The 14,276-nt window shown below is 42.1% G+C and overlaps 1 pseudogene; it reads right to left on the reverse strand.

Moving 5' to 3' along the window:
* Positions 1 to 9,540: 9,540 nt before the first annotated feature.
* LOC132267788 (small nucleolar RNA R71) lies at positions 9,541 to 9,639 on the reverse strand (annotated as a pseudogene).
* Between the last annotated feature and the right edge of the window lie 4,637 nt (positions 9,640 to 14,276).

Raw genomic sequence — 14,276 nt, forward strand, 5'->3', positions numbered from 1 at the left:
GAATCCCGCTTCGTGAGGCGAGCTGCGCCGCAGGGATTGCAATATCGATGGGCAAGACAGCCTCAGTTCCATAGACAAGATAGAACGGAGTTTGACTAGTAGAGCATTTGGTGGAAGTGCAATAAACCCAGAGTGCTAGAGGCAATTGCTCCACCCATGTGGTAGGGTTTTCGTCGAGCGTTCGACTTAAGATTTGGATAAGATTCTTGTTCGAGGCCTCTGCCTAGCCATTACTTTGCGGGTAGTATGGCGAGGAACGCTTATGCTGGACATTGTACTGTATGAGCAATCGCTTGACTTTAATGAAAGGAGTACCATTGTTAGTGAAAAGGAACTGAGGGATTCCAAAGCGACAGATGATATTCTCCTGTATGAAAGTCGCAACAGCCCCACCGGTGGCACGATTGAGGGGGACCGCCTCAATCCATTTAGTGAAGTATTATGTTACAACGAGGATCCACATATGACCTTGCACTGGTGGATGGATTGGCCCAATAGATTTAGTCCCCATGTGTGAAATGGCCAAGGGACTTCAATAGGGTGGAGGGGCGTAGCCGGCGTATGGATCTGATGATGGTGATATTGGCTTGCACTTTTGTACATGAGACTTGGCATCGCGCTCCATAGTAGGCCAATAAATTCCCTTTTTTAATAAGTACCCAAAGAGCTTGCACAAGCCTTGATGCTCCAATTGGTGAGCCTCCTTGAGAGCTTCCATGGCGTCGTTGCGAGACAAGCATCGCAGATACGTACCATTGAGGGTACGGCGAAAAAGTTCACCCTCCCGAAGCTCAAATCTTGCGGACTTCCTCTTTATCTTTGCAGCAGTTTGTTTATCGTCTGGAAGGGTGCCATGCGAGAGGAAATTAATGAACGGGTGACGCCAATCAACTATCTCAAGAATACAAGACTCTGTCTCATCCATCATGGCCTGACATCGCGGGCAGGTGCGTTATAAGGTATTGGCCTGAATTGCCATATCTGGCCAATAATAACCCTAATGCTGGAGTCATCGATACAATGCCAGAGGTGTAACACAGTGCTGCTCGTGAGTCGCTGTGAGAGCTACTTCGGCATTGCGAGGGCCCAAACTTCTGGCTAATGTTCCACATGGTAGGCGAAAGTATAGCAAACCCTGTAAGAGTTGGAATGATTTTAGTTGCATGAGAGGTAGAGGTCTTGTCCACTACTTGAGTTGACTAATGATTGGGGCTCGCCAGTCATTGTCCGGAACAGTTTGGGCTGGGAAAAGCTCAGTGATGGTAGCTAGACTAATGCGCTTGGTGATGCGGATCTGAGTTATGTCATTTGTAATTGTTAGTTTAGAGGTTAACGTTGCAAGTGCATCTAGGTACCTATTATTAGAATGAGATACATGCAAAAACCGAACAGAGGAGAATCTAGCGAGGAGCCTTTGAATAATGGTACGATAAGATGCGAGCGAAGGCTCACGTATGGCATACTCGCCCGTTACTTGCTTAATAACTAGCTTGGAGTCCCCGCATATGCATAATCTCGAGATGCCCTTGTCAAGGGCTACGAGGAGGCTAAGAATGAGTGCTTCATACTCTGATTTGTTGTTGGAACAACGAAAAGCCAGTTTGAAGGCCGCAGTGATATGTTGAGTTGGTGAGGTAAGGACGATACCGGCCCCTTCTCCCTTGCTAGTGGAAGACCCATCAAAAGCGAGTTGCCACTCACTGTGATTGTCTTGGATGGCAGACACTTGGAGTTTTTCAAGGGGCAATGCGTCATCGAGGGGCTCGTGCCTCTGCTCGGGGAACTGTGCGAGCAAATCTGCTAAAGCTTGGCTCTTAATACCCTGTGGTGCAAAACATGTAATATTGAACTCTGAGAGAGCTAAAAGCCATCGCGACGCTTTTCATGAGATGATTGGCTTAGAGAGGAGGTGTCTATACGGGTCACACTTTGTGATCAAATGGACGCGATGGGCCATGAAGTAGTGTCTAAATTTCTGTGCAGCAAATACAAGTGCGAGGAAATGATGCTCGATGGCTGAGTAGTGAGCCTCAGGCTTGCGTACAAGGCGATTGAGATAATAGACTGGTCATTTTTGCCCTTCGATAATTTGCTCGAGGAGAGCCCAATATATTTGTCAGTTGAGGTAAGATAGAGAAGTAAAGGTTGCTCCCTGACAAGTGGGTACATGGTGGTTGAGGAGGTAAGAATGGCCTTAATCTTCTCAAAGGCTGCTGTCCAAAGGAATTTGGCGTTGCCTTTAATCAATGTGCTGAAAGGGTGAGAGACTTTTGCCAGAGCTGGTATGAACCTATACAAATACGAAACTTTGCCCAAAAAAACTTTTAAGCTGTTTGAAGGAGTAGGGGTGGGGTATATATGTAATTGCACGAGCTTTGGTGAGGTCAAGGTCAATCCCTTGACGATGCACTGAGAAGCCTAAAAAGTTACCGCGACTTACCCCGAACGCGTACTCAAGGGGATTCATTCGTAGATTGTACATGCGGCACCGTTCAAATACTTGACGTAAATCGTGGAGATAATCTTCTCGCTATTTGGACTTCACCACCAAGTCATCAACATAGTCCTCCACCGTGTGATGCAACATATCATGAAAGATGGCAATCATGTCTCTTTGATATGTGGCTCCAGCATTCTTTAACCCGAAGGGCATGACAGTGTAATGGAAATTGCCAAGTGGTGTTTCGAATGTAGTCTTGTGGGTATCCCCTTCAGCCATCTGTATCTGATTGTAGCCACTGTATCCATCCATGAAGGAAAAAAGTGAATGCCTGGCTGTTGCATTAACCAGTGTGTCTATGATAGGAAGAGGGAAATCATCTTTTGGGCATGCCTTGTTGAGATCGCAAAAATCAACGCAAATCCAGATTTGCCCATTCTTCTTTTTCACAGGAACAATGTTTGCCAGCCAAGTTGGATGTAAGATTGGTCTAATGAAACCTGTAAGAAGCAAGTTTTCGACTTCCGTCTTAATCTGAAGCTCGAGCTTAGGACGATAGACTCGAGGTGCTTATTTGATAGGGCGCGAGCCTGGGATGGTACTAAGATGATGTGTCATGACCTGGGGGTCTAGACCTGGCATCTTGCTATAGGTCCATGCAAAGATGTCTGAAAATTCTTTCGAAAGGCAAATGAGGCTATCTCGTAACGATGGGCCCAATTGCGAGGAGATAAAGATCGTCCATGGATCTCGTCCAATGGGGGTGAGATTGACTTCCTTGAGATCTGGCGGTTATAGTGACTCCTCCTCTATACACGTAGGCTCGACAACTGGGATCGCCGAAGCTGAGCTCGTATACCATCATAAGCGGTAGACATATCGCCCATCCGGCAGCTTGACTCATTTGCACTCCCGCGGGGTAACGACTTCTGCGCTGCGACGAGGAACATATGGTTGTGGAGGGTAAAAGATGCCCTGCTGTACCTCGTCCCGCTTGGGTATTGGAGTTTGAATTATATGCGCCTCTCTTTCTTCATCCTCATCATCTAACTCATCAAAGAAGAGGGCCTCAGTAAAGTGTGCCTCGTGCTTGGCAAAGGGCTTATCGGAGCATGGAACCGTACGACTTTGTTGCCCAAAATGCCTTTGGTGGTAGGTCGAGGCCATTATGCCATAATGGTGCATCCACACCCGCCCGAGGAGCACATGGTAGGAGGTATCGGCCTTGATGACATGGAACTTGGTGGGACCTTGAAATCTACCAACTGTTAGATCAACATTTACGTAACCGAGGGTCTGGTGGGATTCATTGTCGAAACCATAAACTTCAATGGCCTCCTTGACAAGGCAATCTTGGGGTAAACTAGCTTTCTGAAAAGTGGCCCATGGTATGATGTTAATGGAAGATCCATTATCTAGAAAAGCATGCCAGAACTCCCTACCATTGAGTTGCGCAGTGACATAGAGAGGACGATTATGAGGAGTAGAGACTCTCTTGTCAGATTCGGAGAAGGAAATGGTTAAAGGTGCCTGGTGAGAGGTGGGTTGACTTGACGAAGCGGCTGCACAACACCCTTTTTCACTGTGTTGTGCTTGAACCTTTGATTGCATGGGGTTGGTTTCTTCCAACTTATCATAATACGTGACCACAGCCACACTACGATAACGAGGGTACGGATTGCGCCGTACATCCTTTGGCGCGATCAACTCAAGATCACCACCCTCGAGCCGTTGTTGAAAAATTTGCCTCAGAGTCCTACAGGCACTTGTTGGATGTGTAGTGGCTTGATTGAAGACGCAGAAATTTGGGCTTGCACGGTCCTACGTGGTTGGCCTTTGTGAGGAATAGGTAGCACGACTATGCCATGCTTGAGGGTACTGGCGACTTCTTCCATACACACTGGGAATGGGGGAGGATCATTTGCTCGTTCAGCTCGAGATCCCTTGGCCCTAGCATCTGCCTCGCGACGCTTCTTTGCTTTGTCATTGCGAGGAGCAACCAGCGTGTCTTTGCGAGTTACCTGTCTAGCGACCTCTGCTTTGGGATGTACGAGATCCTTACAAATGTTCCGTACAACTGTGGTGAGATTGCTGAAGCTGTTGAGCCCCAAATTGACCAAGTGTATTCTGTAAGTCTTAGTCATGCCCTGTATGCAAATATCAACCAGATCCCTTTCACTACTACCCTCGAAGCATTCCTTCGCACGGGCTTGGAAACAAGAGATGAACTTGAGGGGTTCCTCGTGAGGTTCTTGTGTTTCTTTAGTGAGGGAGAGGGTGGTGACCCTCTCGATGGCTTGGCCAAACTTGTCATGAAACTTTTGGGAGAGCTATTGCCAAGTGGTAATCGAGTCTGGCTCGAGGCTGCGAAACCATATATACACGAGCCCTGTGAGAGACTTGGAGAATTCTTAAAGGCGCAAGATCTCGTCATGGCTATGCTGGCCTAGAGATTCCATGAATCTCTGCAAGTGCTCATCGGCATCCCTTATGACATCGTCATACTTAGGAAATTTTGGGATGATGTACCCCTGTGGGTACGGCGTCTGAGCCAGGCTTTTTCAGGTATGGAGGCTTCATACGCAATACTAACGCACTTGCAGTGAATGGGGCATGCTTTATGAAGAAATCATGTAGCATGGATTCAGTGACATATTCCGGGGAAGGGTTTACCTGCGGAACCGCTTGAACTGGTGTGGGCTTTGGGGCTGCCTGGGCTTGCGTCGGCGGGTACCACAGTGGTGGCACATGAGTGGATGAACTACCTGGCTGGTCATGCTCAGGCAGGGCCACCCAGTGGGAAAAATAGTTCTGGCTCGTGCACTTTGCATAATCAGGGCTTCCAACCTATCAAGGCGGTCGTTAATATCACGGTTGGACTACAACAACTCCTCGAGAACAGAAGGGGCTGCTGGGCTTTCTAGCATTGTGATATGTGGTGTACGAACATTGGAAGCATGTGACAGTGCCTGGGACTGAAGAGGAGAGTCACCACCTCTTCTAACAGAGGGCTCTGAATGGTGAGTTGGCATATCATGTGATTTCATTTGCTTGTACTGATATCCCCAGTGGAGTCGCCAAAATGTAAGGGTTCTTTTCGACTATATAATAAAACAACAATATAATAGTGATATTAGGAATACAAATACGAAGGAAAACAGAGGAGATACTCAGTGTAGGAGGAGGAGAAGAAGACCAACTATCAAGATAAAGATGGTGGTAAGGCGAGTATAGAATATCTTATGACAGCTCTCCTCTTCTGGGGTTGGTTATTTCTTCATAGGACCGTACCATTTATAGATCTGGATTTCATTGGTTATTATGCAATGGTTCCTTCCATGCATGGTCCCTCGCATGCATTACCCCCAATCTAGATTACGTGAGTAATCCTGGAGATTTAGGAGTCTGAAGGTTCTAATCCTTTCCTCGAGCCTTGTCCTATGTTGCCATGTCACTTCTCCCTTAATCAAGGACATTAAATGTTGTTTGGCCGCCGGTTGGTCAAGCCTGACATAACATTAATTGTGATTTTAAGGTTTGCTGTCATGACATGTATAATCCCATCATCTTGTTAATTGGGCCTTGCCGAGAGTGAAGGCACCTCTTGACTTATCATCCACCAATCCAAGATCCTCCTAAGTTTCCCAAATATAGATTCCTATTACACGAAGATCCTACCTTCGTCTCGTGCTATACGCAATCCCTTGATGGCAAGCCCTCTAGAGCTCTAGCCTTTCGGAGTAGTATTCTCTGGCATAATACCAAGATTCGAGGTATTCGAGATTTGGTCTCTCGAGGCTCGATGGGCCTGGTGGGTTCTAGGGCCTGGGATGCTCGAGGATCGGCTTCTTGAGGCTTATTGGGCCTGGAGCGATTCTAGGGCTTTGTATGCTTGAAGTTTGATCTTTCGAGGCTTGGTGGGCCTGGAGCGATGCCGGGTGATGAGTGCTGAAAAGTGCGTATTTAAACCCCTTAAGCATAGGCATTCTAGTACCTTTATCTATTTTACTTTATCATTTTAGATTGATTTCGTATTATTTCCATTTTTAGGCACTTATCCCGAAAATAAGCTAACTCAGCCAAATAAGAGCAGAAATAAAGCAATTCTAGGATACATCAAAGAAAGGAGCCAAGTGGAAGCAAAAGGAAGAAAAAGGTAGAAATTAACATCTTCAATCGATCTCAGATCAAAGTTCGATCGATCCAATATGATCGATCTCAGCACTTCAAGATGGACCAGAGCCATAATGACATTTTCAAGGATCTCAAAAGTTCGATGGATCCAACATCATTCTTCGATCGATCAAACTGCTTTGTCCTTATCCAAATGATTGATCTTATCTAGTTGTACCACCCTACCAACCACTTTTGTCCTTTTCCCAAAAATATCTTCAAAATATCTCAGATTTGTCTTTATCCAAAAAGCGCCACCAATGAAGATCGATCCAGCCTAAGTTCGATGGATCTCAGCCATGTTCGATCAATCCAAGTCCAAGGTTCGATCGATCGAACTTCCTCCAATGCGAAAAAGTTAAATTTCCTGCTCATTGAAAGTTATCCTTTATCCAATTATTAGGGAATATTGTGTGTACGACCCCAGCTCATTTTTGGGTGTCATTTGACCTACCTATATAAAGATAAGGATTACTTTTTACAAGGGGAGCTAATACCATATCATATCATCTCTTGGAGAGCAAGCTTAGCTGAGGAGGAGGCTAGAGACACCATTAGAGACTCTTCATCAACCAAAGAGCAAATCTCTACCATGGAGTTAGCCCTTGAGGGTTGGAGAAGCACTACCATGAGTGGCTAGACATCCTCTTGGGGCTAGATTTAGCCCCAAGCATGCTTTCTACATCTTGATTTTGTGTATTATTGAGGGATTAGTGTTGTAATACATGTTTTGACACTTATATATATATAGATCTTGTTTATTCAATGATTTATGTGGTTTAATGCTTCCAATTGATCATTTTATTCTATCCATATGTCTATGTATGCTAGAATAGATGTTCATGTGTTTGTCTCTATTTTTTGTGTTATTGATGCATGTCTATGTGTATTAATGCTAAAGATCTAGAGATTGTCAAAATATAGTGCTTAAAAGAATGCTCTTGTGATTTTTTAGATGGTCCATGCTCATTTCTTGATGGATTGTGCATCTTCTTTAGCTTAATTAGTTTAATTTCATGTAATTAGCTTAATTGTAGTGTAGTGGTAGCATAGTTGTTAGATGGGAGGATAATTCATGCTTGTTGTTTGATGTTCCATACTTTTGAATCCAAGTGGCATATGTTTCTAACCATGTGGTGTATTTGGCTTGTGAGCTTAATGAAAGGATTAATGAATTACTAGATATATTGTGCTTTTCACATGCTATTTAGACAATATATACTTAATTGCTAGATATATTGTGCTTTCACATGTTGATTAGACAATGTATGCTCAATTGGTCACCCTTGCTAATTGAATCAATCAAACACACACACACACATCAATATTGCAACACACATTACCCTTATTAGTCACTAGTCAAGGGTGTAGAAAAGCATTGCTAGGTGGTAAACTCTAAACCCCAAAAACTCTCTCTCTCTCTCTTACTCCTTATTGCATTCAATTATTTAGTTTAATTTGCTCTTTAGTTTAATCAACCAACCAACCATTTGTTTGATCACTTGACCTACTAACCCTAATAGCGATTCCACAACCAAGTACGACTCCAATCCCTTAAGACGATCCCTACTCACCCTAACTATATTTTTAGTGAAGGTAATAGTGGCTTTTATAAATGTAAAACTTGGCCCTCGCCTTAATTGCACACTCTTAAGCTGATGGTGTAGGACAACGAGTATTTACCACCAACAGTTTTTGGCATCATTGCCGAGGATTAGGCAACGTCGTATTTGTGGAATTCATTAGGAATTAGTACTCTTTTGATCGTGTTTTTACTTTGTTTTTAATTTTCTTTTGATTACTTATTGTGTTTGTTCATCTTTGACAAGGAGCATTGAGCTAGGATTCAAGCAAAGGAGCATCCAAGCAAAGGAGCTAAGTAAGTAAGGAAAAATGGTAAAAATTTTAAAAATTGCTAAGCTAAGCTATAAATTTGGAGTTGAAGTTCTATAGGACCTTTGTGAGCTTTTTCTTACTTAATCCCTTAGTTAAATCGTCGGCCCGCGTGGAGGCTTGTTTTTAATTTCTTAGATAAATCATGAGCCCGCATGGAGGCAATCTTAATTGTTCTTTGCATCATTGTTGTTAAAGCATAGGAGTATGGGTTAAGTGTTTGTGGAGGAAGTTTTATTGAAATTATTGTGAAGTTGAAGTGTTCGTTCATTCATTATGTTTATGTGTTTTCACATTGTGCATGCATGGTCGTAGATCACTAAGACCAACTCTTGTCCCTATTGATTTGCATCTTGAATCTGTAGTTAGAAATCCTAGGGGAAGAGGAAGTAGTTCTGCCTGATCCATTACGTCAATGGAAGGCCATAATGAAGAGAATGTAGAGGACCTTGATCACATAGACCAACAAGGTATCCTTCATCCAAATGTGCATCATGAGAACATTCAAGCACCATTAGGCATGCCTAGGCCATTCATTCACCAACCATAACAACAACAAGGCCAAGTTCCATTTGGAATGCCAAGGTCAATGTATGCTCCACAACCTCCCATCATTCAAGGAAATCAAATCAAGGTGCCCATGTTGCACCTCAAATTGCTAATCATCCACTTGCTTTAAGAGATCACTATGTGCCTAATGAATATAATGCACCCACATGCATTCAACTGCCACCATTTAGAGCACATCACTATGAAATTAAGCCACAAACCATTCAAATGCTTCCTAACTATCATGGACTTCCAAGTGAAGAACCTTACAAGCATTTGGATGAGTTTCTTGAAGTATGTTCCACCGTAAAATATACGGACATGCCGGAAGAGGTTTTAAGACTCAAACTTTTTCCATTCACTTTAAAAGATAAGGCAAAGTATTGGTTTAACAATCTTAGGCCTTTTTCAATCACTTTTTGGGCAGAAATGCAACAAGAGTTCTTGAAGAAGTACTATCCGGTTTCTAAGACTAACGCCATGAGAACCTCAATTCGAGAATTTTCACATGGGGATGGAGAAACATTTCATGAGGCATGGGAACGCTTCAATGAATTGCTCAGAAAGTGTCCACATCATGACATGCCCAAATGACAATTAGTTCAATATTTCTTTGAGAGCTTATCGGATAATTACAAAGGCATGGTTGATGCTTCCATGGGTGGCTCATACATTGATAGGCATGAGGATGACGTGTGGCGTCTTTATGAGAGCATGAGTGAAAATTCTTTGCATAGAACATTATCATCCGAGAATGGTAGAAATTCATAAGGTAGGAAGAGTGTTGGCTTACATCAAGTCAACCACTCAAATGAAATAGCCGCCGAAATGAAGTCCTTATCTCAAAGGTTTGATCCATTCTTTATTAACCAAAACTCGACGAACCAAGTATCTTCCTTCCATATCCATTCTCATCGTGCATCAAATGAAACGTGTATGACTTGTTCTAGTGTTCTTCATTCTACTTCTCATTGTCCTCATGGACAAGTGCAAAATAAACCTAATGAACAAGTCAATGCAGCTTTTGTGAACCAAGGGAACAATCCTTATGGTACTCATTATAATCCAAGTTGGAGAAATCATCTGAACTTCTCTTGGAAAAACCAAGGAGAGGGCTCAAACCCTTCCCAAGGCAGTTTTCAAGGGAAATACATTCCACCTCCACTTCAAAACCAAGGATCCCAAGGTTATAGACCTTATCAATCACAAGGGAATCAATTTGGTAATTCTCATTTTCCCAACCAATCTAATTCCCAAGGAAATACTAGAAGTCCCGCCTTTGAAGAAAAAGTTTTGAATGCTTTGGGCACTCTTGAGGCTAACACTCAATTGCTTCATTCTCACTCTCAATCTATTGCGAAGCTAGAAACCCAAGTAAGGCAAATAACAAGCACTCTTAATGCAAGAGAGAATGGAAAAATGCCTATTAATGCCCCACCTAAGCAATAATGTGTTGTGGAAACCCATTCCTCATTGGAAGGCCACACCATTGAACATGTTAATGCGGTGACTACCTTACGGAGTGGTAGGATTGTGGACAATCAAGTTGAAATGTCCAATGAAGAAAGTGAACCGGTGCAACCTCAAGTTGTCACCTATCTCGTTTCACATCCGATTCCTCCTTCATTGCATATACATGATCTTGTGAATGAGAAAACTTCAAAATGTGATTTGAAGAGTGATTTTGAAAATGATTTGAAGAAAGATTTGCAAAAAAATGAATTTGAAAAGGTTTTGTTAAAAAATGATTTGAAACAAAATGATTTAAAAACTTCTTGTGTTGAAGAGACTTCAAAGAAAAATTCTGAAAAAGTATTTGAACCAAAAGTTTCATTTCCGGATGCCTTTAAAGGATCCATTTCAAAAGACAAGCAAAAAGCAAAAACCAATGAAATCATGAAAATGTTTAGGCAAGTAAAAGTCAATCTTTCACTTCTGGATGCAATCAAGCAAATTTCGGCTTATGCCAAATTCTTGAAAGACTTGTGCACCCAAAAGTGGAAGAACAAGAGCCAAGCACCAAGAAAAGTGGTTTTGACTGAGCAAGTAAGCTCAATTTTGCAACATAACACTTTGCCAAAGTTTAAGGACCCCAGTTCACCTACTACTTTATGCATTATTGGTGATCATATCATTAATCAGGCACTTCTTGACTTAGGAGCAAGTGTTAACCTTCTTCCATACTCGGTTTATGTCAAATTGGGCCTAGGTGAATTGAAACCGACGTCGGTAGTTTTACAGCTTGCCGATCGAGCCATTAAGAAGCCTAGGGGTATAATTGAGGATGTTTTGATAAAGATTGACAAATTCTTCTTTCCTGTTGATTTCGTTGTCATTGACACAGAACCGGTCCCCAATCCTAAGAGCCAAATTCCCGTTATCCTTGGCAGTCTTTTTTTGGCAACCGCTAATGCCAACATTAATTATAGGATAGGGATAATGAAGATCTCATTTAGCCACATGAAGGTGAAGTTGAATATCTTCAATCCCACACCCAATTCATTTAACAAATATGAAGGAGAGGTTAATGTTGTAGACAAATGTCACGATCTTTAATGTCAAGGAAGTGAGCTTTTGTGTAAAACCAAAACTTCAAAAGGATCATCTTCAACCTTGCATTCTCAGAGTGTTGTTTTAAATTCTTGCTTTGAAAGGGCATGGAAGCCCAAGATTGTTCTTGCATTGACAAGGGAACAAAAGTTTCGTTTGAGCTTAATCCAACAAGTTCTTCGAAGAACCATTTGTTGGGTGGAGTTCAAAGCATCTATCACCCCAAGAAGGAGGGGATGCATTACAAGATCATTGATCCGAGCTAAAAGAGCCCAATGTCTTGCTAGAGACGTTAAAGACTAGCAACGACATTTCGTATGATGTCAAAACCCTATTCCTCCCTCATTTCTATCTTAAATTTCATTTCTTGCGAAGTCTAGATACTTGTTTTTGGTTCATATGCATTGATAGGAACTGTGATTAGGATTGTATGAAATTTTGTGTTGTGACTCAGCATTTTGCATAAGTTCGATCGAACTTCCACCTGCATCCAACACTTAGAAAATTTTTCCACCTGCATCCAAATCACCTCTTTGTCCCATCGTTCGAACTTATTCTTAGATCGATCAGGAGACCTTTGATCGATCCAACTTCAAAGTTTGATCGATCTCATGATTCAACACTTAGAAAATTTTTGAGCCTACATCAACCTGCATATTTTAGCTCTCTGTCTCATCGATCGAAACATTTCAAGATCGATCGAAAGTTCTTCGATCGATCCAACTTCAAAGTTCGATCGATCTTCAAGTTCCAACACTAAGCCAAATTTTTAAACCAAAAACCTGCATATTTTTGCCCTCTGTCTGATCGATCGAACATTCTGTTCAGATCGATCTCAGTTCTTCACTTCTCTATTTTGACCCTTGTTTAACTCTGTTTGACTTTTTAATTTTCAAAAATTCAAAAATATTTTCTATTTTTCAATTTTAATTTTATTTTTTATTTTTTATTTTTCAAAAATTCAAAAAAAAAAAAAATCCAAAAATATTTTATTCTATTTTATCTTATTTTATTTTACAATTTTTAATTTTAATTCTAATTTTTAATTTTAGTTTTTCATTTTTCAAAAATTTCAAAAAAAAAAAATACTTTGAGAAGAGTTCATCAAAGTTCGATCGATCTGAAATCTCAGTTCGATCGATCTGAAATCTCAGTTCGATCGATCTGAAATCTCAGTTCGATCGATCTGAAATCTCAGTTCGATCGATCGAACTAATAGGGAAATGTTTTTAAAAATAAAACTGAGAGTTGTGAGATCGATTACAAAGATCGATCCAACAACTCCCTACCCTAACCCTTGCTTCCCTCATCGTCGCCGTGAACCCCAATCACCCTTTCCATTTCCGGCGAACCTCCGGAATCATCTAGAGCACCCTGAATCATTCTCTCTCTTCATCGCAACTCGGATTTCATCTTTCCCTCTTTGCATCCACTTCTCTCCTTCGGTTGAGGTAAGATCCGAGGCACCATGCTTGATTTCGGCTTAGATCTCATGTTTACATGCTTTATATGTTGAATCCATGTTATTTTTATGATCAAATCTCCATTGTTGACTTTCGAAGCATTGTATCTCCTTATCTATATATATGTGTTGCTTTGTGTGTATATTTTGTATATTTTGATGATGTTGATTTCGATTTAGGAGTATGGGCCTTGTTTGGGTGATGGTAGTTGCTGATTTGTTGTGTTAATGGGCCCACGACCTTGTCCGTGTGGCCCCCGTGCTTCCAAAGTCACATATTTGTGACCTTTGAGTTTTCACCTTCGCACAGTTTGATCGATCGAACTTCAATCTTAGATCGATCTTGAGAGATCGATCGAACTTATACCTCAGATTGATCGAAGTTTTGAGATCGATCTCAAACCTTTTTGTGATCGATCGAACTTCACAGATCTCACACACATACTTCATTCATCATGTAATTTGTTTATGCTATCTCATATATGCCCAATGCCTGTGATATTCCACATTGGATGCATTTCATACTTACATTGTTTAGCATGTTTCATACCCTGTCACTTCCATAGATACATGTCATATATGTTTTGTCTATCTTATTTGACATGCATGTTTCTATTTTGTGCTTTCAATTCTTAATTCTGGCACTAACTCCCCTTGCAAGTTTTTAAATTATTTTTCAGGCTATGACTAAGCGCAAGACTGTTGCCAAAAGGCAACATGGGCCTCAGAGACATATCAGACCATGGATAGAGGAGCCAACAGAGCCCTCTCATGCACAGGAGGAGCCAGTACAGCCTACTCCACCTCAGTCACCTGCTCATGAGGCTGAGGATGCTCATATTCCATCCACCTCTGCAGCTTAGCCTGCATTTACACCATTACCATCTCCATCATATGCTGGAGCTGAGCATTCACCCGTACTATCTCCACCACGCCAGCCAGCTCAGGAGCGTAATAGGCCCGCGCCTAGATATGCACATATGGCAGTAAACCATGAGTCGGTGTTCGACACAAACTTCTTCTCCAGATCGGTGTTGACCCAATCAGCTTACCACGACATTATTTAGAGGGGCCTTGTAGCTATTCTTACTCTAGTTACAGAGCCAGTCTACCCGCGGCTGGTGCGGTTGTTCTTCTAGAACCTCCGACCGTCCCCGCGTACCACAGCAGAGCTGGTCACTTCCATAGATGGCCATCAGATCACTATCA

Source organism: Cornus florida, unplaced genomic scaffold, assembly GCF_030987335.1.
Source record: "Cornus florida cultivar Cherokee Brave unplaced genomic scaffold, ASM3098733v1 CherokeeBrave_3.0.0_Hap2_Chr07, whole genome shotgun sequence".
NCBI classification, from domain to species: Eukaryota; Viridiplantae; Streptophyta; class Magnoliopsida; order Cornales; family Cornaceae; genus Cornus; species Cornus florida.